Here is a 22,970-nt window from a genome sequence, read left to right as displayed (position 1 = left end):
TGCTAGTGTAGATGGGAATGTGGTAAGGGGGAAAGAGGGGAATTCTAGCAAGCCTGAAGAAAAGGAGACTAGGAGCCAACTGATACCAGTTCTCCACCGCATTCCTCCATGATTCTCTTGGAGTGGAGATTAAAACCAGTAATAAGTAAATTCACAAGCAGAGAAGGAAGTTGAAGTAATTTTGAGATCTATTCCCCCTGGGAAATCACCATAAAAGGAGGAGTCAGAAAGTAAGTGGTAAGAAAACGTAAGGGAAAAAAAAAGACTAAAATTACCAAATATCTCAGGAAGAAGAAAACTTAAATACCTTGATCAAAAGCAGATAAACCAATATAAAAGATATTTATAATGGAAGGAAATATGACCTTCAGATCATTGAAATGATTACAGACATTGATGAATAAATATAGGCAGCTAGGTGGTACACTGAATAGAGTGCTGGGCCTAGAGTCAGGAAGACTTGTTTTCAAATCCAGTCTCAGACATTTACTAGGACTATGACTTTTAACAAATTATTTAAACTGTTTGTCTCAGTTTCCTCATAAGTAAAATGGAGATAATAATAGCATCTACATCTCAGGTTATTATGAGGTTAAAATGAGGTTATATTTGTAAAACACATAGCTCAGTGCCTGGAACATAATAGGTGCTATATAAATGTCATTGTTGTTATTATTATTATTATTATAAGATAAAGTCAAACTATTATATACCTGAGAAGGCAGAGGACTTCATGGATAATTATGAGAATATCTCACCACAGCAGGATGTTCCTGAAAGTCGCAAGAGTGAATTAAAAATCGTGAAAGCAGAGGTTATAGCCTACAAAGAATAAATAATAAATAGAATAGAAAAACTTTAATCCACCATGCCAAATCTCACTAAAGAAAGAAAAGAGTGCCCAGTTCATCCCACACAGAAGTGAAAGAGAATCATGAAGAAAATAGTATTTAAAGAAAACATGATATCTTTATAAGTAAAAAATTTATCTCAAAGCCAGGATGAATAGAGACAACTTAAAGGTTACAGTTTTCTCAGAAAAACATAGTAAGTCAAAAAACCTGAAAACTACAAGGAAGGAAATAATACAAAAACATTTCCCAGAACTTCTGAACGTAGAAAATAAAGTGCCAATTTTAAGAATTCATAGATGACCTCCACAATAAAAGCCCATGATGAAAACTCCAAGACATGTGATGGTTAAAATTAATAATCCAAATGACAAATAACAAACTTCAGGTGACATAAAGACCTTTAAATATAAAGGAAAAAAATTTGAATAATACAGTACTATTATGTACCAACTACAAACTGCAGAGGCAATGTCTTTCTCTATCCCCCTTAATTCTAGTGCTTTCTCTTTGTTGATTAACTCCAGTTTATTTTGTATATACTTTGTTTGTATGTAGTTGTTTTTATATTTTTTTACCTAGTTAGAATCTGAGCATCTTGAGAGCAGGGGCTATCTTTTGCCTTTCCTAAAATTCTCAACAGTTAGCATAGTGTCTGGCACATAGTAGGTACTTAATAAATGTTAATTTTCTATTTTCCTGACTGTTACACTATTCCAAAGATTATAGGAGATCAAGATATTAAACAAGATGACATACATACCCTATAAATCTAGGTCTAATCATCAGTTACAAATATTAGGTATTCAATAAAAATGAAGTACTGAGAGCATGCCTACAAAGAAAAGCAGATCTGGACAAATTATTTCTCTTGCAAATACCCCAAACTACAAGGATGCAAGAAAGATAAAACAACATATCAACATTTATGGAATAATTTGTCAGTGAAAAAACAGGGGAAATAAGAGAAATGCACCTATGAGGTTAACAAACACAACAAAATAACAGCGATCATTAAGAGTTTTTTTATTTTTAAAGAAAACAAGTAGGGGGGCAGCTAGGTTGTGCAGTGGATAGAGCACCGGCCTTAAAGTGAGGAGGACCTAAATTCAAATCTGGCCTCAGACCAAACACTTGACACTTACTAGCTGTGTGATCCTGGGCTAGTCATTTAACCCCAATTGCCTAAAATATATATATATATATATATATATATATATATAATAAAAAGAAAACAAGGAGGCAGGAGTGAAAACAGAAATGAATTAGAAGTAACGATGAAAGAAAAGCTTATATGTCATTAAGTAAACCTCACAGTACTCTACCTATACAGCTGCAGAATGGTGAATGAATACAATATCTAACTTGGCATAGTCTCAAGGGGAAGTCAGGAGTACTAAAGCTCACAATGAGCTGAAATGGAAAAAGAAAGTTAAGAAATAGAAAAACCATAACTGGAGAAAAAGAATAGGATCCAAAAAGGGATAACATTATTGTTCAGGTTGGATAGAATATTAACTGACAACAAAGAGAAGACAGATCTGCTAACTTTTCTGTTGTGTCCATTTTCTCTAGCAAGAAATATTGATTTTTGGGTTGGAAAGGTCAGAACACAAAAGGCTAATAACGAGTTCATACCCAATATAAGTAGTGAGAGAGTAAGAGAATACCTATCTGCCTTTAATGATTTCAAGTCACCAGGCCCAGATAAACTAAATTTGTTGATTCTGAAAGAACTTAGACAGCTAAGTGGTACAATGGGTTGAGCACTTTGAGTCATAGAAGAATTAAATTCAGATTCAACCACAGACACTTGCTAGCTACGTGACCCTAGGCAAGTCACCTTACCTGTCTGCCGAAGTTTTCTCAACTGTAAAATGGGGCTAATAATAGAATCTACATCCAAAATTTATTGTAAAAATTAAATGAAATATTTGTAAAAGTGCTTAGCACATATGCTTGGCACATAGTAGGCACTTAATAAATGTTTATTCCCTTGCTTTTCCCTCATGTGATGCCTGAATCGTGTTAGTGATCTGAAAGACTGGAGAGTGAGGGACACACAAAGGCCATTCTATTTAAACTAATCCCAGGGTATGAATGCGAGTGAATATTTTGTTAAACAAAGTAATAGGAAGAAATTAAGGTAGAAGAAACATGTGTTTCTTTTTTTTTTTTACTTAATAGTATTTTATTTTTTTCCTATTGCATGTAGATGGTTTTCGACATTCGTCTTTGTGAGATTTTTTTTTTTTAGGCAAGTGGGATTAAGTGACTTGCCCAGGGTCACACAGCTGGTAAGTGTCAAGTGTTTGGTCTGAGGCCGGATTTGAACTCAGGTCCTCCTGACTTCAGGGTCGGTGCTCTAGCCACTGTGCCACCTAGCTGCTCCCATCTTTGTAAGATTTTTGAGCTCCAGATTTTTCCTTTGCCCAAGACAGAAAGCAACCTGATAACATGTACAATCATGTTAAATATATTATTACATTACTCATGTTGTAAAAGAAGACTCAGAACAAAAGGGAAAGAGGAGAAAGAAAAAAATACAAAATAAAGTGAAAATAACATGCTTTAATATGCATTCGTTCTTCATAGTTCTTTCTCTGGATGTTGTCAGCATTTTTTTTAAATCATAATTCCCTTGGAATTGTCTTTAATCATTGCATTGCTGAGAAGAGCTTGTATTATTATAAATTTGACTTAATTCTCTATATATTTCAGAAATGAGGCCCTTATCAGAGACACAAATTCTTTCCCAAGTTTTCTGCTTTCCTTCTAATCTTTGTTGCATTGGCTTTGTTTGGGCAAAAACTTTTCAATTTAATGTAATCAAAATTATCCATTTTGTATTTTGTAATGTTCTCTATCTCCTGTTTGGTCATGACCTCTTCTGTTCTCCATAAATCTAATAGGTAAACTATTCCTTGCTTTCCCATTTTGCTTATAGTATCAGTCTTTATATCTAAATTATGAACCCATTTTGACTTTATTTTGGTAAATGGTGTGACATTTTGGTCTATGACTAGTTTCTGCCATATTCTTTTCCAGTTTTCCCAGCAGTTTTTTTCAAAGAGTGGGTTCTTATCCCAGAAGCTGGGGTCTTTGGACTTATCAAATAATAGTCATTGACTACTGTGTATTGCGCATTTAACCTATTCCACTGATCTACCACTCTATTTCTTAGCCAGTAACAGGTAGTTTTGATGATTGCTGCTTTATAATGCAATTAAAGATCTGGAATGGCTAGGCCACTTTCCTCTACATTTCTTTTCATTAGTTCCCTTGATATTCTGGACCTTTTGTTATTCCAAATGAATCTTGTTATTACTTTTTCTACCTCTATAAAATAATTTTTGGTAGTTTGATTGGTATGGCACTGAATAAGTAAATTAGCTTAGGTAGAAATGTCATTTTTATTATATTACCTCGGCCTACCCATAAGCAACTGAAGTTTTTCCAATTATTTAGATCTGACTTGGAATTTTTTTCTTAGGGAGTTCATTGATAGCTTTTTCAATTTCTTTTTCCAAAATGGGGTTATGTAAGTGTTTTATTTCCTCTTCTGTTAATTTGGGCAATTTATATTTTTGCAAATATTCATCCATTTCACTTAGGTTTTCAGATTTATTGGCATAAAATTAGGCAAGATAGCTCCTACTTATTGCTTTAATATCCTTTCTTTGGTGGTGAATTTACCCTTAATTTTTTTAATGCCATCTCACCAACATCGTCTTATATCTACACCATCTGTCCATATTTACTCCTTCTAACTGCACTAAAAGAGATAGAGTTCTCAAGAGTTAAACATATCATGTTCCTGTGTAAAAATTTAAACAGTTTGAACTTATTGAATAACACTTTTTTCTTTCCTGTTTACCTTTTTGTGCTTCTCTTGCATCTTGATTTTAAGATCAAATTTTCTGTTCAGCTCTGGTCTTTTCATCAGGAAAGTTTGAAAGTTCCCTACTTCATCGAATATTTATATCTTCCCCCTGAAAGATTATGCTCACTTTTGCTGGGTAGTTGATTCTTGGTTGTAATTCAAGCTCCTTTACCTGTGTAATCCTGACTGTGGCTATTTGACATTTCAGTTGTTCCTTTCTGGCTGCCTGCAGTATTTTCTCTTTGACATGAGAATTCTGGATTGTGGCTACAATATTCCTTGGAGTTTTCATTTTGGAACAGGAGATTAGTGGATTTTTTTGGGGGGGAGCTAAGCAATGTGGTTAAGTGACTTGCCCAAGGTCACACAGCTAGTAAGTATTATGTATCTGAGGCTGAATTTGAACTCAGGTCCTCCTGAATCCAGGGCCTGTGCTCTATCCACTGTACCATCTAGCTGCCCCATCAGTGGATCCTTTCAATGACTGTTTTACCCTCTGGTTTCACAATAACAGGGCAGTTTTCCTTAATAATTTCTTGAAAAATGCTATCAAATCTCTTTTTTTTTTTTTGGTCATGGCCTTCAGGTAGTCCAACAATTCTTAAATTGTCTCTCCTGGATCTATTTTCCAGGTTTGTTGGTTTTTTCCACTGAGGTATTTTACATTTTCTTCTATTTTTTCATTCTTTTTTTTTATTCTTGATGTCTCATGGAGTCATTAGCTTCCACTTGCCCAATTCTAATTTTTAACTAATTACTTTGTTCAGTGAGCTTTTGTATCTCCTTTTGCAATTGGCTGATTCTATTTTTTAAGGAGTTGTTTTATTTAGTCAATTTTTGCACTTCATTTCCATGCCATTGGCTCTTTTTTTGTCATTCTCCTGCATAACTCTCATTCGTCCCTCCCCCCCAATTTTCTTCTATTTCTCTTACTTGATTTCTAAAATCATTTTGAGCTCTTCCAAGAGGACTTTTTGGGCTTGAGACCAATTCATATTCCCCATTGTGGCTTCACGTGTAGGTATTGTAACCATGTTATCCACTTCTTCATTTGTGTTTTTATCTTCCCTATCTCAATAATAGCTTCTATAGTCAGTGATCTTTTCTGTTTCTTACTCACTTTTTAGCCTGTTTAGTGAATTCTAAAGTTGAGTTCTGCTCTTGGGGCTCAGGGGGCCCTATCACAAATTTCTTTTGCTAGGGCCAAGGGACCTGGTCTCTGGCTTTGCAAGCTGGGGCTCCAGGTTCTTGTGGCTTCCCCACTGCACTGTGGTGGCCCAGTCTATTCAAGCCTGTTGTGCTGAGTTTCTGGGGCTCACAATTTGCCTTCTGTGCTGGTGCTAGAGGCCTTACAGTTGACCTGCTGTGCCACTGTTGCTCATTTTATTTCTTAAGTTCAAAATAAAAGAAAGAAAGAATAAAGCATAAAAAGAATAGAAAGGTAGGAAAAGGCCAGACTGTGAAGAACTTCAAAAGCTAAACAGTAGATTTTATCTTTAATCCTGGAGATAATAGGGAGCCACTGGAGTTTGAGGTGGTGGGGTGGGCAGCATGGTGGGGTGGTAGTGAGGCTACCACCACTGATTGCTTACAATTTGTTGGTGGCCTGATAAGAAACCATGTGTGAACCCTGGGCAAGTCACTTAACCCCGATGTCCTTGCCAAAAAAAAAGCAAAAAAAAAAAAGCATGGCTGACTAATGTTGTTTTGCCAGAATTGTTTTCAAAATATTTTAGGCCAGTTTTAAAAAATATTACAAGGATAAAAAATAACATATTTAAAGCACTACTGATTTTAGGTAATGCCTTATCTCATCAACTATACTTTGTTCATTTTGTGAGAATGTGAGTATGCAAATTGGTCATATGTGGATAAAATTCTCTGAACTTACTGATATAAATATATGTTCCTCAATTTTTCTATGGATTCTGGTGATCCATTTAGATCCAAAATAAATTGTAGCAATTCCACATGACATCTCTACCTTTAAAAAAAGCCAGTAATTTATATAAAGTGTATTCTTTTTCAACCATTTTTCAAAACCTTAGGGCTTCCATTGAAATTAACAGGAATTCTTATGATATAGATGTCAATAAAAAAGTCATTAATATGAATGACATGAGAGACCATGTGATGCAGTGAATAGGAAGCTAACTTCAAAGCCAAAAAGGTATAGGCACAAATATCACCTGACATCCTGTGTGATCCTGTACAAGTCAGTTAAACTCTCAGTAGTCTCAGAAACTTTCTAAGACCACAAGGTTTTGAGAATTTGTTGGCTTGTATTAGGAGAGGGAATTTCTTCACAGGAGTTGCCTCCATCCATGAAATCACAGTTCCAATTCTTATGCTAAAATGTAGTCATGTGTTATTTTTCAGTCAATGATAGATAAGACCAGATGTGTCCCAGTATTGCCATGTCACAGTATTAATTGCTTGAGCCAATCCTTTGAAGTCACCAAGGGGAAATTTATGCCCTCTCATCAGGGACCATCCTGTGTACCACCTGGCTTCTGCCACCTGTGTAAATAATAGAAATGGTAATTTAGGTTAGAAATGCTTTATTTTCTCTTATCAGTATAAATCTGTTCCTTGTTTATTTCATAGTATAATTTTAAAAGAATAGTACAGTTATTCAGAATTAATCTGAATTCTTAAGCCTATGCTCACATTACTGAAGTATATAATTAGTACAATTATATTGAGAATTCACACTACCATAAAAAGTCCACTTATAGGAAAGAGGAGTTATCATGGGCTGACTGATCTTTGTTTTGATAATATGCCATGCATCTTCACTCACCAGAATACTGCACATCCCCATGTTTATCTTTGTTCATGCATACATTCATTATTGCCACTCTGATTTAAAAATAATTATTTAGTAAGCACCCATGCAATGTACTATACTTGGTACTAGGTGAGATACAAAGAGAAACAAGACTGCCTTCCCTCTAGGAATTTAGGGTCTACTGAGCACATTTACTTGTCTTAAAGAGCTCCCCAAAGCTAAAGAAATATGAACAGAAAAATAACAGTCATCAAGTTAGTTGTTACCATTTTAAGTACAATATTAAAAAGTAATTGCAAAATTTGAAAGTCTTTTCTAATTTCCAGAATTTGCCTTAAATTTAGAAATATATGGATATTGACAGGAATAAGTATGCTGAAGCACCCACAGTAAGAATGAATGAATGAAAAAAATTATTAAACCCTTGCTATAGGACAGCTACTGTGAGAATACAAATAGAACATGAAAGATAGTCTCTGTCCTCAAAGATCTTACCTTCTGATAGGGAGAGATAACTCATATAAGGCAGTGCTAGTTCAGGAAGGATATTTTGGTTTGCAACATTAGAGGATATAGAGTCAAGTCATAGCAGGCTGATACACCATTTCTAGAAGTAACAGATTTTATTTCATTGTAATTCTAGAACTCAAAGTAAAAGACTAAGGGTGAGGAAGGCAGCTGATGAGGTGATGACCAGGTAATGAAGTCAATCATGTCTAGAGATGAGACAGCATGTAATAGATGAATGAGGAGATGACCAATCAGAACAGAAGGTTTCCACGACGGGATTGCCAAGGATAAAATGGTTAATTAATTCCAGACTTGTTTTTTGGTTGAAGATATATAGTTCTGTTTGGCGAGGTAATGCTTAAGAAATAAATAATTTTAGTTATTCAATGGTGCTGTTTTTATTTTTTTTTTTGGCGTGGTGTCTCAACTTGATACATTAGTACAATCCAAAAAATGCTGTTTACAGTCTGTAATTTCTCTTTTATCCACACGTATTTTTATTTCTTTTCAATATAATCTACTTTGTGTATTTTACAACATTTTAGCAGGCTTAAAGGACTAAGACATTTAAAATATCACTTTAAAATTTGAAGAGTCTATGTGTACTCCTTCCTTAAATACAGAACACAGTTTCCTTCATGCCTTTTTTAGATAGTTTTGTGAGCTTCTGTGACTGAAAAAATGTCATCAGGTATTGTCTAGTTCTCTGGTCAGAGCCAAATACTACATTCATAACCCATCACTGGGCCCATATCTAGAGCCCTTTCAATTTCCAGAGCTTGGATTTTGCTGGTTTAGACAGTGCCAAAGTGTATGGCACCTAGTAAGTGCTTAACAAATGTTCATTCGTTCACTTATTCATTCCCTTTAGTCATTAACTATGTCAATTGGTCAAATACTATGTGCAAGTGACTAAGTGCTAAGGTTACAAAAACAGTCCCTGTTATAGTGTATTCAGAAAGAATATATAAACAACTATGTATAAGTAATATCCACAAAATTATATACATATAAATACATATATATGTTGCTGTATATATTTATATGTATATATGTATATATGTATATAATTGGTGATTAAACATGAAAGGTGGACTAGGAAAGTGAAAGGCTCCTTGCAGAAAATAGAATTTGAAGGAAACCATGGAAGCTAACAGGCAGAGATGAAGAGTCAGATATAACTCTACTCTGTCATGAAGAATCAGAAGAGTACAAATGTATGTCCTTATTATTGTCATTCATTGAACAGATATTAAGAAAAATATGAGATGACCTTTGTCCTCAAGGGGCATTTAAAAAAGCATTCTGTAAGTCAAAATTATTTACTTCAGTCATTTCTGTCTAATAGTGATTTGAACCTAGGATATACAAATCATTGATTTTTTTTTTCTATAATGAGAGGTTGTTTATCGTTCAGGTGTTTCAGCCATATCTGACTTTTTGTGATCCCATTTGGGATTCTCTTGCCAAAGATACCGAAGTCGTTTGTCATTTCCTTCTCCAACTCATTTTACAGATGAGTACTGAGGCAAACAGGTTTAAGTGACTTGCCCAGGGTCATACAGTATCTGTGGCCAGATTTGAACTCAGGAAAATGTCTTCCTCAGTCCAGACTTGGTATTCTATTTACTGTATCAACCTAGCTGCCCCTTATGAGAAGTAAAGGGCATTAAAAATAAGGGAAGATAAAAGGCTGATCCAGGTGATCCATTCATTGATAGTTACGCCTAAATACTTTTTGTTGAAAATTGCCTTTAAGAAAGCCAGAAAACAAGAAAACCAGAAAATATTGTCTTGAAACGCAAGTTTTCAATGAAAGATTTGATTCAGTGAAATGACTTTCTAGGTAAGAAATAAGGGCCAGCCTACTCACATTTCTTCCTTGAAGACGTTTATTGGCAATTCTATGGAAAGTCAATCTCCTTACTGCTTCAGTACTTCCTTCATAGAGGATGTCAGTACCTTTATTATGTCTATAAAGGAATTGATTACATTTTTATCTGTTTTAAAAAGGTGAAACTAGTGATATACTAGTCTTCTGTTGATTTTTCTGTTGATTTTTAATTTGATAAGCTCTGGTGCTGCTATTGTGGTGGGGGTAAGGAGAAATGACATTTTTTCTTTATTTGATCACTTTGAGGTCTCTCAGGAAGGCCCTACATTTAAAGGTTATAATGTGTACACAGTTTCTAAAAGCTGGGAAAATAACTGGAACACCAAATGTTAAGAAGATAAGCTTACCAAAGGAATTATCCAGAAATACTTAAGGGGGAAAACAAAAACAAAACCACCAAAGGTTAAATTAAGCTTTACATAGGCATGTTACTATAATGATACTTTTCTTTTTATGAATTATACATATTTCCTGCAAATATATACATATCTACTTTGGCCTTTACAGTAATAGGGAGCATCACCATTATTTTTGGTCATGGTGCACAGAGACATAGGAGCCTACAAAAAAAATATATTATGCATAGTAGAAAATGTGGAAACAATGCAAGGAAAAGTCTATCAGGGTTACTTTCTATCCACGTTAGCCCAACAATCCTTTCTTATCTGAGCTGAAGGAGAAAATCACACTCACATTTACTCCCATAGCTATTGGCCACTTTTTAAGTTATTCCCCACTCAATCTAGACCTGAATAGTTAATATAAACAAGTATAGTTTTCAAATCCCATTGTGGAAATTAACCAAATTTTTTGAAGAAATTAGCAGAGCATCTATAATAGCCATCCTGCTATCAAATGAATTCAGAATTTGATTGTGAGCTTAAATTGTCCACCAAATTGAGTGCAGGTATGCAGTCATTTTAAAATAATAATAATTGTTATTATTATTATTGTTGTTGTTGTTGTCTTTAAGAACTTAAATATTTTGGTGGGAAAATGTTTTTCCATAACAGAAATAGGAGTCATTTGTGCCTTATTATAACCACTTGGAATCTTATTCCTTTTTAAATGATTGTATTTATATTCATTAAAAAAAAACCATATAAATGGAAAGGGGAAGCTATGATATATTAGGGATAACAAGGGAAAACATCATGTATTACTTCTAAAATGAAGGAATGAACACATTTATATCTCGCTTTCTCAAAAAAAAAATGCCACATCATACTCACTCTTCAGAGAAAGCGTATGTAGGATATTCTATGCTAGCATATTGTGTATTTCTAAACTTAACATTGCTCTTTTATAATCTTTTAAGTTTTTAGAATCACTAATAAGCGTTAGGAAAGCAAGATAGTGTACAGATGACAAAGTTAGAAGTTAAGATTGATTTACCTGCATTGTAAAGTCTTTCAATATTGCTTTATTTTTTTTCTCTAAACTGTCCCTTTTTTGCTCAACAATGTCATGTATTTAGTTTAAGAAATATAACCTTACAAGGACTATTGTGTTTGGGAGGATATCTTCACAATTTACAAAGGCAAGTTCTAAACGAATTTACCCTAGATCAGTTTTTAGGTATGAAAATGAAGGGACTGTGTTTGGACAATAAATATAGTTGCAAAAGTTTTAATGAAAAAATTCCGTGAGACTTTTTTTAGTGCCATCTGCTTAGGGCACGGCCTCCTTCTCCTCCTTCTCTGGCTCCTTCATCTCCTTCAGCCACTGCTGCCACCGCCTTGAGTGACAGCCTGCATAGCTTCAGCCTCTTGGTCCCTGCAACAGCCATGGATCTCAAATATTCAGAGGTCTTACAAGATGGTAGATATTGACAACAAAGAAACTGAACTTAACCAACAAGATATGGAAGATGTTGAAGAAGTGGAAGAAGAAGAAACTGGTGAAGATGCAAACAGCAAAGTTCATCAGTTGACTGTTCAGATGATGCATAATCCTCAGATTCTTGCAGCTCTTCAAGAAAGATTGGATGATTTAGTTGGAACATCAACTGGATACATTGAAAGCTTGCCAAAAGTAGTTAAGCTACATGCGAATGCACAGGTAGAAGCCAAGTTCTATGAGGAAATTCAAGCTCTTGAAAGAAAGTATGCTGTTCTTTACTGGCCACTTTTTCATAAAAGAAGAGAAATCACCAATGCAATTTGTGAACCTACAGAGGAAGAATGTGAATGGAAACCAGATGATGATGAGGAGATTTCAGAAATGAAAGGGAAGGCTAAGATTGAAGAGAGAAAAAAAGGTGAAGAAAAAGAAGATCCTAAAGGAATTCCTGAATTTTGGCTGACTTTTAAAAAATGTTGACTTGCTCAGTCATATGGTTCAAGAACATGATTAAATTGTTTTGAAGTTCTTGAAAGATATTAAGTGAAGTTCTCAGATGCTGACCAATTTATGAATTTTACACTAGAATTTCACTTTGCACCCAATGAATATTTCACAAATGAAGTGCTGATGAAGATATATGGGGTGGTTAGAGCTGGAGGATTCTGATCCCTTCTCCTTTGATGGACTAGAAATTATGATTGCACAGGGTATCATATATATTGGAAAAAAGAGGAAAATATCACTTTGAAAACTGTTAAGAAGAAACAGAAACACAAGGGACATGAGACTGTTCAAGCTGTGACAAAAACAGCTCCCAATGATTCTTTCTTCAATATCTTTTCTCCTCCTGAAGTTCCTGAGAGTGGAGACCTGGATGATCATGTGGAAGCTATCCTTGCAGCAGATTTCAAAATTGGTCACTTTTTACATGAGCATATAGACCCAAGATCATTATTATACTTCACAGGAGAAACTATTGAAGATAATGATGATGATGAAGAAGAAGAAGGTGAAGAGGCTAATGATGAGGAAGGGAAGAAGAAGCATATGAGAAAAATGATCCAGAATATGATCCGAAGAAGGATCCAACCCTGGCTGAGTGCAAACAGCAGTGAGCCATGTGTGCTGTGGCCTTGAGGATTACTACACTGTCCCAGCCTAAACACAACCTACAGCCTTATGTTTTGTATTTTCTAGGTAGAATCAAGTAAACAATTTTTGTTAAAAAAGGAAAAAAAGAAAAAAAAATATTTAAGAACCAGTTCAAACTGTAGATTCATTCTACCTAGCATTTTAATAGTATAATTTCTGCTGGATATGTAGAATGCAGTGAATCCCCTAATGCATCTCCACTGATACATAGTTTGCTTCTTGTGAAGTTTTTTGTCGAGTAGCTATTACACTGCAGCTGCGAAAATTATGTAAACTGTTATTTGAGACCAATGCTGGTTTAGGAAAAAAGAAATCCTTCTGAAGAACCAACCAAAATATTGTTTCCGCCCAATAGTTCAGTGGTTGTCCTAGTTGTGCCTTCATTACTTTGTTAGAGAAATGGAGTGACTTTAGAGACAATGTATTTTGAAATTTGATTTGAGAAGAGATTAGCTTATGGTTAAGAATTTGCAGTATGACCACATCTAATGTTCGTTAGCTGTCTGCTTGTTTATGGATTTTTGTATTTTAATGTGACACAGTGATCTATAAAGAAATTTAGTCATCCTATTAAGGTTATTGTTTACCAATGTAGTGTGAATAAAACCAAGTATTTCTGGAAAAAAATTCCATTAGAAGCAGCTAGGTGGTGCAGTGGATAGAGATGCAGCCCTAGAGTCAGGAGTACCTGAGTTCATATCAGACAGTTGACAGTGGCTGTGTGACTCTGGGCAAGTCACTTAACCCTGATTGCCTCACCAAAAAAAAAAATCCATTAGAAAATTTACCTCCATGTTTGTGACTACTTCAATACATATATCTTTCAGACTAAAGTAAATGGCCTTTTTTCTTGTTTTTGAGCATCATATGAGAATGCTTACTTTATTAGAAAAAACAACAACCTGTTCTTTCAGCGTGCCCACTAAAGTAGCATAAAAGTTTTTCTCAGGTCAGTTGGAACCTTTTCCCTCCAAAGAAGTGGCAGATAGAGAATTTTCTTCTCCCTGTATCTGGCAGGAGAGGATAGATGAATATCAGTGAATGTTTATTGTTAACCATATTTACTGTCAATAATTCTAAGCACTATACCAAGCACAATGCAACTTCTGACCTTATATGATTTACATTTTATGGGTTTGTTTTTAAGAGTTTAGGTACAAATTTATTTGGAAGTTAATTTTTAAAGGAATTTCTTCCTGTTAAAAAAATATGCGGAGTGTGTGTGTGTGTGTGTGTGTGTGTGTGTGTGTGTGTGTGTGTATCATTTATATGACTTATGTTTGCTGTCTGTTCTCTACAAAACCTTCTTGACATTAAGTTGCTCCTAACTTGGTTCAAAAGCCTGACAGTAAATATAAATTATTATCCATACATGATAATTTTCAAATTTTTTTCTCTTGAAAATGCCATCTTGTTATGTGTGTTTGTTTACCATTCTAATTATCTTTCTCATTAAAATGAATCCCAATATGACCATGAATCATCTCATTGCATGCAGAACATTATCAGTAATATAGTATTTATTGTGATATTTGTTAAAATTGCCATAGTCTATGAAAGAGTTGTGATTTCTTTTTTATTTTGGGAATTCCAGAAAGGGGAATTCCTTCTACCTACATCGATGTTGTCTATAATTTAAAAATCTTAAAAGTTGGCTCAGGCTTAAAAAAAGTTATGATTTGCCCATGGTCACAGAATTATTAGCATAAGAGTCAAGAGTTGAACATAAGTTTTCCTGACTTCAAGTCTAGGACCCAGAATGATAGTATACCATGAAAACATTTTCTAAAACATCGTACTGAATATACTTCTAGTTTCTTATTGCCCAAGCATTTATTCTTCTGTCACGTCCTATAGAAAATGTCACAGAATCTGGTATTATGTAGTTTGTTCTTAAATTTCTATATAATTTGGACTAACTTGGAGAAGCCATGTTGCATAGCAAATAGATTGCTACAAAATTCAAATCCTGCCTCTAATACTTACTAACTCAATGGCCTTTGAAAGCAAGCTATTTAAACTCTGTATGCCTCAGGTAACTCTGGTATTTGTATATTAAGTGGTAGAATACTTCAGATCTGCTTGATGGAATAATTATTGGCCCCCAAAACTGACCACATTGATAAAATAATAGATCCTTCATCTATTTTCATATAACATTACTTAAGTTTAACCAAGCAATACTTTCATTCATATTAATTGGTTGCTATAATAAGAAATAATGCTTAGTTTGACTAAAATTGAATGCTTTGAAATACTATATCCTGAAATTTAATTAGATATTTCCTTACTTCTCAGAATATAGACTGACCTGCTAAAATGGAATCTCTTAAATAAAATAAACACATAGATGTACACTGAAAAATAACTCATAATTATGCCATTAAATTTGTTTAAGTACATCTTAGTTTTAGATACAATTTCAATTCAAATAAAATATTTTTTTTTATTTTTGTCATAACTGCTATTTTTATAGCCATTCATTTCATTTTCATACTCTTTTTCCTAATCTTCCCATAATGTAACATCTTTTACTACCATCTGTCATATCTAGAATGTTAATATATACATATCCATATGCATATGCAGGCACATATACATGTATTTTAAATCATGGATGATACATTTAGGTATCCTTTCCATGTAATTGGAATCCAGTTTCAGAGCAACAGGATTCATTGAAAGATTCTTCTTTTCTTCTAACTTATTTGGTTGCATGTCCTACTGACAGCCAATTAGAGTATGACTTTGTTTTTTTCCTAAATTCCTGTAATTAACAACATTGAACATCAATACAAGTGATTAAACTTATTTTGTAAAATTTTCATTTAAATTTAAAAAAATCATCCCCCAAAATGCTGTAAATTTTCATTTACTTCCATCATATCCCCATCAGTTGTCTTTATCTGTTTGTTCCCCTTTATTTTCCATGTGTGTGAATTCTGCATTTTTTGCTGTATTTTCCTTATTCATGTCAGTCTTGATTGTATAATAGTATTTTATTAAATTAATGCACCACTAATGTTGGCATTTAGATTGGTTTTACTACAGAATATTTATTACACATAATTCTATCATTGTCTTTGAAGATATTGAGTTTCTTAAACAATAAAAACAACAATAACTACAAGGCGCCCACAATATCTTCTCAACACTGGAATGATGAAGTCAAAATAAATGATTACTTTTTTAACTTTTATTCTATGCTGCCAAATTGTTCTCCAAAAAATAATTTATATTTTTGCAGTTCTACTAGCAATGGATGAGTACATCTTTTTTGTCATTAACCATGACAACCATAATCCCATGGTTTTATTTTTTTCTTTTTGCCAATTCAATTTATTTGAGGTTATGTTCTAAAGTTGTTTTACTTGTATCTTTTTTTAAAAAATTATCAGCTCAAATTCTTTTTTGAACTGACTATTAACAAATAATGTTTCCTCTTAAAAATCATAACACTGTTTTACAAGTTGTCTTTGAAGAACCTTCTGTTATTATTTATAATTTCATCATGGCTAATAATTGGTCTTTTTTCTTTTATGAAAAAATTAAATCATTTAAAAATAATATTTATTTTTTCCAAATTACATGTAAAGACAATTTTTAATGTTCAGTTTTTTAGAATTTTGAGTTCCAAATTTTCTCCCTCCCTTAACTTCTACCTCCCTAAGATGGTAAGTAATATGATACAGGTTATATATGTACAATCATGTAAAATTTATTTCCATATTAGTCATGTTGTAAAAGAAGAAACACAACAGAAGAAAAAAATGAAAAAAAAATTAAAACGTTAAAGACAGTATGCTTTGATCTGCATTCAGACACCATCTGTTCTTTCTCTGGATATGGATAGCATTTTTTATCATGAGTTCTTTGGGATTGTCTTAGATCACTGTAAGGCTGTCATTCACAGTTGATCATCATACAATATTGCTGTTATTGTGTACAGTGTTCTCCTCATTGTGTTGATTTCACTTTGCATCAGTTCTTGTAAGTCTTTCCAGGTTTTTCTGAAAATCATCCTGCTCCTTATTTCTAAAATCACAGTAGTATTCCATTACTATAACATACCACAATTTGTTTAGCCATTTCACAATTGTTGATCACCTACTCAATTTCTAATTCTTTGCCACCACAAAAAGAGTTGTTATAAATATTTTTTGGTATCAATTGGTCCTTCCCTCACCCCCTTTTTAAAAAGAAATCTCTTTGGGACATAGATTTAGTAGTGGTATTGCTGGGTCAAAGGATATGTATAGTTCATTTGTTCCTTGAGCGTAGTTTAATAATTGGTATTTTAAAGTTTACATTATAACATATCAAATGATCTATTCTTTGATCAAGCAATCAATTAATGAGTATTTATTAGGTGACTTCTATATGCCAGATTCTACCCTTGGCACTGGGAATTTAACCCAATAAATGAAATAATACCTTGCAAGAAGTTTACATTCCAAGTGAATAATATGGTCACATGTAAATTTGCAATTTAAAGGACAAATTCTGTCTCTAGGGTAACTTTACAATGAATAAATAATTCACTGCGAAAGACGCATTACTCATAGAGAAGGAGGGATGATCCATTTATGAAACCTGATAAATTGTACTGAATTTCTACAAAGCTTAAAGATTTAGCATAAATTAAAGCTTCTTTACTTAAGTTACTAAAATTTTGTTTTTTAGTTTAAAAGTTAACATCTTATATTCTCACAAACTTAGCTATTATAGGCATATTATTCTCATTTAACACCTAAGGAAACTGAAGGACAGAGACTTTAAATAATTCACACAAGGCAAATGTGTTCTCTGTTCATTTAAGCAGCTTCACTATTATAAAGTACTTCTTAATACTATAATTTTAGAGCTTTAAAGAAACTGAGATGTTGGTTTAGTCAAAGCAAGTCAACAAGCTTTTATGAAGTACCTACTAAGTATCAGGCACTAGGCTAAGCACTGGAGATATAAAGATAAAAATAATATTTACCTTCAAGGTGCTTATAATGTAATGAGGGGAGATAGAATACAAACAACTCTGTACAAACAAGATGTATGATGAATAAATTGGAGATAATCAACAGACACTGGTATTAAAGTGACAAATTCTAATGTTTTTTAAAAAATGAAATGCTGAGAGACTGTGTTTTGTGTAATTTGTAATATTCATTGATGACATTTATATTGTTCTGAAAAACTTTACTATATATATCAACTCATCATAATAACCCAGCAATGAAATTTATTTTCATAAAGCTTAAATGTTTTGATCTTGGCCCCAAAGCAAGTATCTGTTAAAGGTGAAATTTGCACCCAGGTTTTCCCAACTACAGGTCAAGGGTCCCATCACATAAGGTTGCATCTCCAATGTATAACAGTTGCATGGTATAGAAAACAGATTTGTAGTTAGACTGAGGTATTTCCTTAGAAATAACTTAGAAAATTATTTGCCCTCCCTAGGATTCTCCCAGTTTACTTAGCCATAAATTCTAGGGGTTAGATTAAATGAAGGGCATCTAGGTGGTACAGTAGAAAAAGTGCCACATCTGGAGTCAGGAAGACTCATATCCCTGAGTTCAAATCTGGTCTCAGACACACTTACTAACTGTGTGACCCTGGGCAAATTATTTAACCTTGGTTGCCTCAATTTCCTCATCTGCAAAATGAGCTGGAGAAGAAAATAGCAATCACTCCATGATCTTCACCAAGAAAACCCCAAATATGGTCACGAAGAGTTGGACACGACTGTAAGATGAACCCTAAGATCCCTTCCAGTTCTAAATCGTGCTATAGCAAACATATTATCTTTAGTGTATTTCTTTTTCTTTTTTGATTTAATTTTATATATTTTATTAATTTATTTTGACTTATCAACAATCATTTCCATATGCTTTTGAGTTTAAAATTTTTCTCCCCAAAACTGTGCACAATGTGATATAGGCTATACATTTACATTCCTATTAAATATATTTTTCACATTAGTGAAGTTGTAATTAAAAATTAAAACCAACAGGAGGAACCATCAGAAAGAGGAAACAAAACTCAACAGAAGAGGAAAAAAAAGATAGTGATTCAACTTTCACATTTATGATTACTATCTGTGTCTTTTTCTCCATCCTTTTTTTCTCCGTTTATGCTTTTATTTCTCCTCTCTCCCTTCCCCCCGTCACCAGTACTTTGCTTTTGACCACCGCCTCCTTCAGGCTCTCCTCCCTTCTATTATCCCCCCTCCCCCTCTTCCCCTTTGGCCCCACCACTTCTTCTCTCCCTTTCATCCCCCCTCTCTTTTCTTTCCCCCTTTCCCTCCTACTGCCCACAGGGCAAGATTTCTATACCTAACTGATTATGTTATTCTCTTCTTGAGCCAAATCTGATGAGAGCAAGGTTCAAACAATGCTCATCCCCCTCCCTTCTTTCCCTCTGCTGTAATAGGATATTCTGTCTTTTCCTGTAATGTAATTTATCCTTGTCTGCCTCCTCCTTTCTCAGTACATTTTCTAAGATCAGACTAATCCACTTACTTGGATCTATTTAACCCACTTGATTAGATTTTTTTTTATCATTACATCAAAGTCAACTAATATCCACCCCCTTTATGTATACTCCTTGAACATGGTGTAATAACAATACAGTTCTCAAGAATTGCAAGTGTCATCTTCCCTTGTAGGGATGTAAACAGTCTGCCCTTATTAACAACATTTGTATCTTTCTGTCCCATTTACCTTTTTATGCCTTTCTTGAATCTTGTACTTGAAGATCAAATATTTTGTTGAGCTCTGGTCTTTTTATGAGGAAGGTTTGGAAGTCTCCTGTTTCATTGAATATCCATCACCTCCCTTGAAGAATCATGCCCATTTTTGCAGGGTAGTTGATCCTTGGCTGCAATCCAAGCTCTTTTGCCTTAAGGAATATCATTTTCCATGCCCTTCAGTTTTTTAATGTAGAAGCTGCAAGGTCCTGTGTAATCCTGACTGTGGTTCCATGATATTTAAATTTTTCTTTCTGGCTTCTTGCAGCATCTTCTCTTTCATCTGGTAATTTTGGAATTTTGCTATTATATTCCTTGGTGTTGTCAATTTGGGTTCTCTTTCAGGTGGTAAATGGTGTATTCTTTCTATGGTTATTTTCCCTTCTGGTTCTAGGACTTCAGGGCAGTTTTCCGTTATGATTTCCTGAATGATACTGTCCAGGCTCTTTTTTTCAACATGATTTTCAGGTAGTCCAATGATTTTTAAATAGTTTCTCCTGGATCAGTTTTCCAGGTTGGTTGTTTTACCAATGAGGTATTTTATGTTTTCACCCACTTTTTCATTTTTTTGTTTCTGTTTGACTGATTCTTGCTCTCTCATAGAGTCATTAGTTTCCATTTGTCCAATTCTAGTTTTTAACAGATTGTTTTCTTCTGTTAATTTTTGTACTTCCTTCTTAAATTGGCCAATTATATTTTTAAGGGATTTGTTTTCTTCAGTGTACTTTTTTTCCAGTTTGCCAAATGTGTTTTATAGGGACTTGTTTTCTTCAGTGTACTTTTTTTCCAATTGGCCAATTGTATTTTTTAAGGATTCTTCTACCTCTCTTATTAGACTTTTGAAATCCTTCTTGAGCTCTTCTAAGAAGGCTTTTTGGGCTTCAGACCAGTTCATATTCCCTTTTGATGTTGCAGATGTGGGTTTGTTAACAATGTTGTCCTCTTCAGAATTTCTGTCTTGATCTTCACCCTTCTCATAAAGTGAATCTATGGTACGTTTCTTTTTACTCATGGTGTTTCTTTATTCCCTGGCCTTTAAAGAGATTGAGCTCTCCTGCTGGGGAACAGAGGGCACTGACTCAAGCTTCTTGTGTTGGAAGCCTAGGTCTTGGTCACTGGATTTGTGTGCTGGGGCATGTTATGTTGGCAATTGGAGGCTGTAGAGTTATGGCAGCTTACCTTGTGTTGGGCTGTAATCAGCAAGGCTGGAACTTTCAGGCAATTCTAGGTTGCCTGCTTTTCCTTTCCTTTAGCTTTCTTCAGCTCCTTTTAGATGAATGTTGCAGGGTGTTTATCTGCCTGGGGCCCCTTGCAGTGCTGTCTCCCTTGTTTCTTCTAATACACTGAGAGATTCCTTTGCGGTAGAGTGCTGAGGCACCTGGTGGTTTTCTGAGCTGGTTTCCACCAGTTCACCTGCCCTCACTGAGGCACTTGGAGGTCCAAGTGTTGGTGTTTGCGTGCTCTACCACCTGCACTTCAGTATCTCTTCCTGGTTGATAGTAGGAGGTTCTGACAGCTTACCTGGTGTTGGGCTGGAATCAGCAAGGCTCGGACTTTAGAAAGACTTTAGGTGGCTTTCTTCAGCTCTTTTCAGATGAATGCTGCAGCATACTTATCCATCTGGGGCCTTAGTGCTGCTTCCCTTATTTTTGCTGAGGCACTGGAAATCTGTTTCCTGGGCTGCTGCACTGCTGCTCCCCGTCTTTCTTCTAGTCTCGCTATTCCAGGGTTTTTTTCTGGGTTTTCAGAGGTTGATAGGGGAGAGTGAGAGTGACTACCTTTTTACTCTGCCATCTTGGCTCGTGGAAGTGGAAATCTAGTGTATTTCTTTATATTAGTGATAGTTCATGACAGGAAACTAGAGAAATGTATTTTCAGTATTATACCATTAAATAAATAATCACATCCAGCTATGAAATTTGAAGATCTTTATATTTCTGGTTTGTCATATGGAATATGAAAGAATTAGTAAAATAGTCTTCAAAGGTCTTGTAACTAATTCTATTTTATATGGCTCCAGCTTGTCATTTTCTTGACTGCTGTTGCCTGAGACTTATTAAATTTCAAGTTTTATGTTATTAATCTGTTTCATTTAAACTTCATGAGAGCTTAGGGATCTATCAAATTATTTTAGACTTGTCTTTAGACAATTTTGGCCTTGGACTTCAAAAAAAACAGTTTTTCACTAAGCCTACCTTGAGCCTTCATCATAAAATCATTTTGAAATCTGCAGCATTGTGAAATATTAGCATTATTGCTGTTATTCTGAGAAAATATGTCTATGGCTGTGAAATGAATCATAAAGAGAACCATTTCACTTGAATGATTGTCTTTATGTAGATTTGTATTTCAGCTGAGAAGGTTGCTCTCATTGAGGGATATTTTTGAAGGGGAATTTGTTCACCAATTATTCATTTGAGAGAGTAAGCTTTGTTTTAAGAGAAAAGAAGAGTCAGGGCTGATCATAAGGAATTATAATTATCAACTATAACTAAAACTGCCATTTAACAAGACTTGGTTCTTTTGATAACTTTTGTGCACCCAATATTTGAGTAGTTTATATCTTTTTTTTATCAATAATGGGAGTAATAGTGGCACCTACCTCCCAGGGTTATTGGGAGAAATCAAATGAAGTAACATATGTCCAATACTTTGCAAATATTATTTGTTCTCCATTATACAACCCTACTATTCATAATCACTGTGACCTACAAACACTTGACCCTTCAGTTCTCTCCCAGGCTATCTCCCTTGCATTAACTATTCTCTCCTCCTCAAATTGATTCCTTGGTGAACCAATTTAACTCTGTACTTTCCTTCTCTCTTGAATCCCTGGCATCATTATTATATTCCTCATTATACAGAGCCACTTTTCAGCCTTGGATCACTCCCACCATTTTTCATTTTTGCACCTCTCCATGTGGAGCTGAATGAAGCTAAAGAAATTCATACTACTCTTCACACTGGGCCCACTAGAAGTGTGTTACATAACCTTGTTGTTGGTAGACCTATAACTGCCTTATGAACTCACTATCCCACTCTACACAGAATCTCTTCTGAACTTATTTATCGCTCCTCAGAATTTCCATGGTTCTGCCTCCCCGCATCCTTTAAGCAAAGAACCTTGCTTCATATTTTACAGAAAAGAATTGAGGCCATTCATAATGAATTCCCACTTTTCTGTTCTTCTTCATCTCTTATCACTCTGGTTCCTTCTGTCACTTTCTTCTTTTCACTCATGTTTTACATGGTAAAGTGACCTTATTTCTTACAAAGGCTAACTCCTCTACTTGTTTAAATGA

The 22,970-nt window shown here is 34.4% G+C and overlaps 1 protein-coding gene and 1 pseudogene across 1 annotated transcript in view; both read left to right on the top strand.

The window, feature by feature from the left end:
- The window catches only part of CDH12 (cadherin 12), a 1,313,162-nt gene that overhangs the window by 461,482 nt on the left and 828,710 nt on the right, over positions 1–22,970 (top strand). The window lies entirely within an intron of this gene.
- Positions 11,748–12,889, top strand: LOC110217998 (nucleosome assembly protein 1-like 1 pseudogene; annotated as a pseudogene).

This window comes from Phascolarctos cinereus, unplaced genomic scaffold, assembly GCF_003287225.1.
Source record: "Phascolarctos cinereus isolate Bilbo 61053 unplaced genomic scaffold, phaCin_HiC Scaffold_4;HRSCAF=312, whole genome shotgun sequence".
In the NCBI taxonomy this organism is placed as follows: domain Eukaryota; kingdom Metazoa; phylum Chordata; class Mammalia; order Diprotodontia; family Phascolarctidae; genus Phascolarctos; species Phascolarctos cinereus.
The sequence above is the reverse complement of the archived record's forward strand: the minus strand, read 5'-3'. Positions and strand labels throughout refer to the sequence as shown.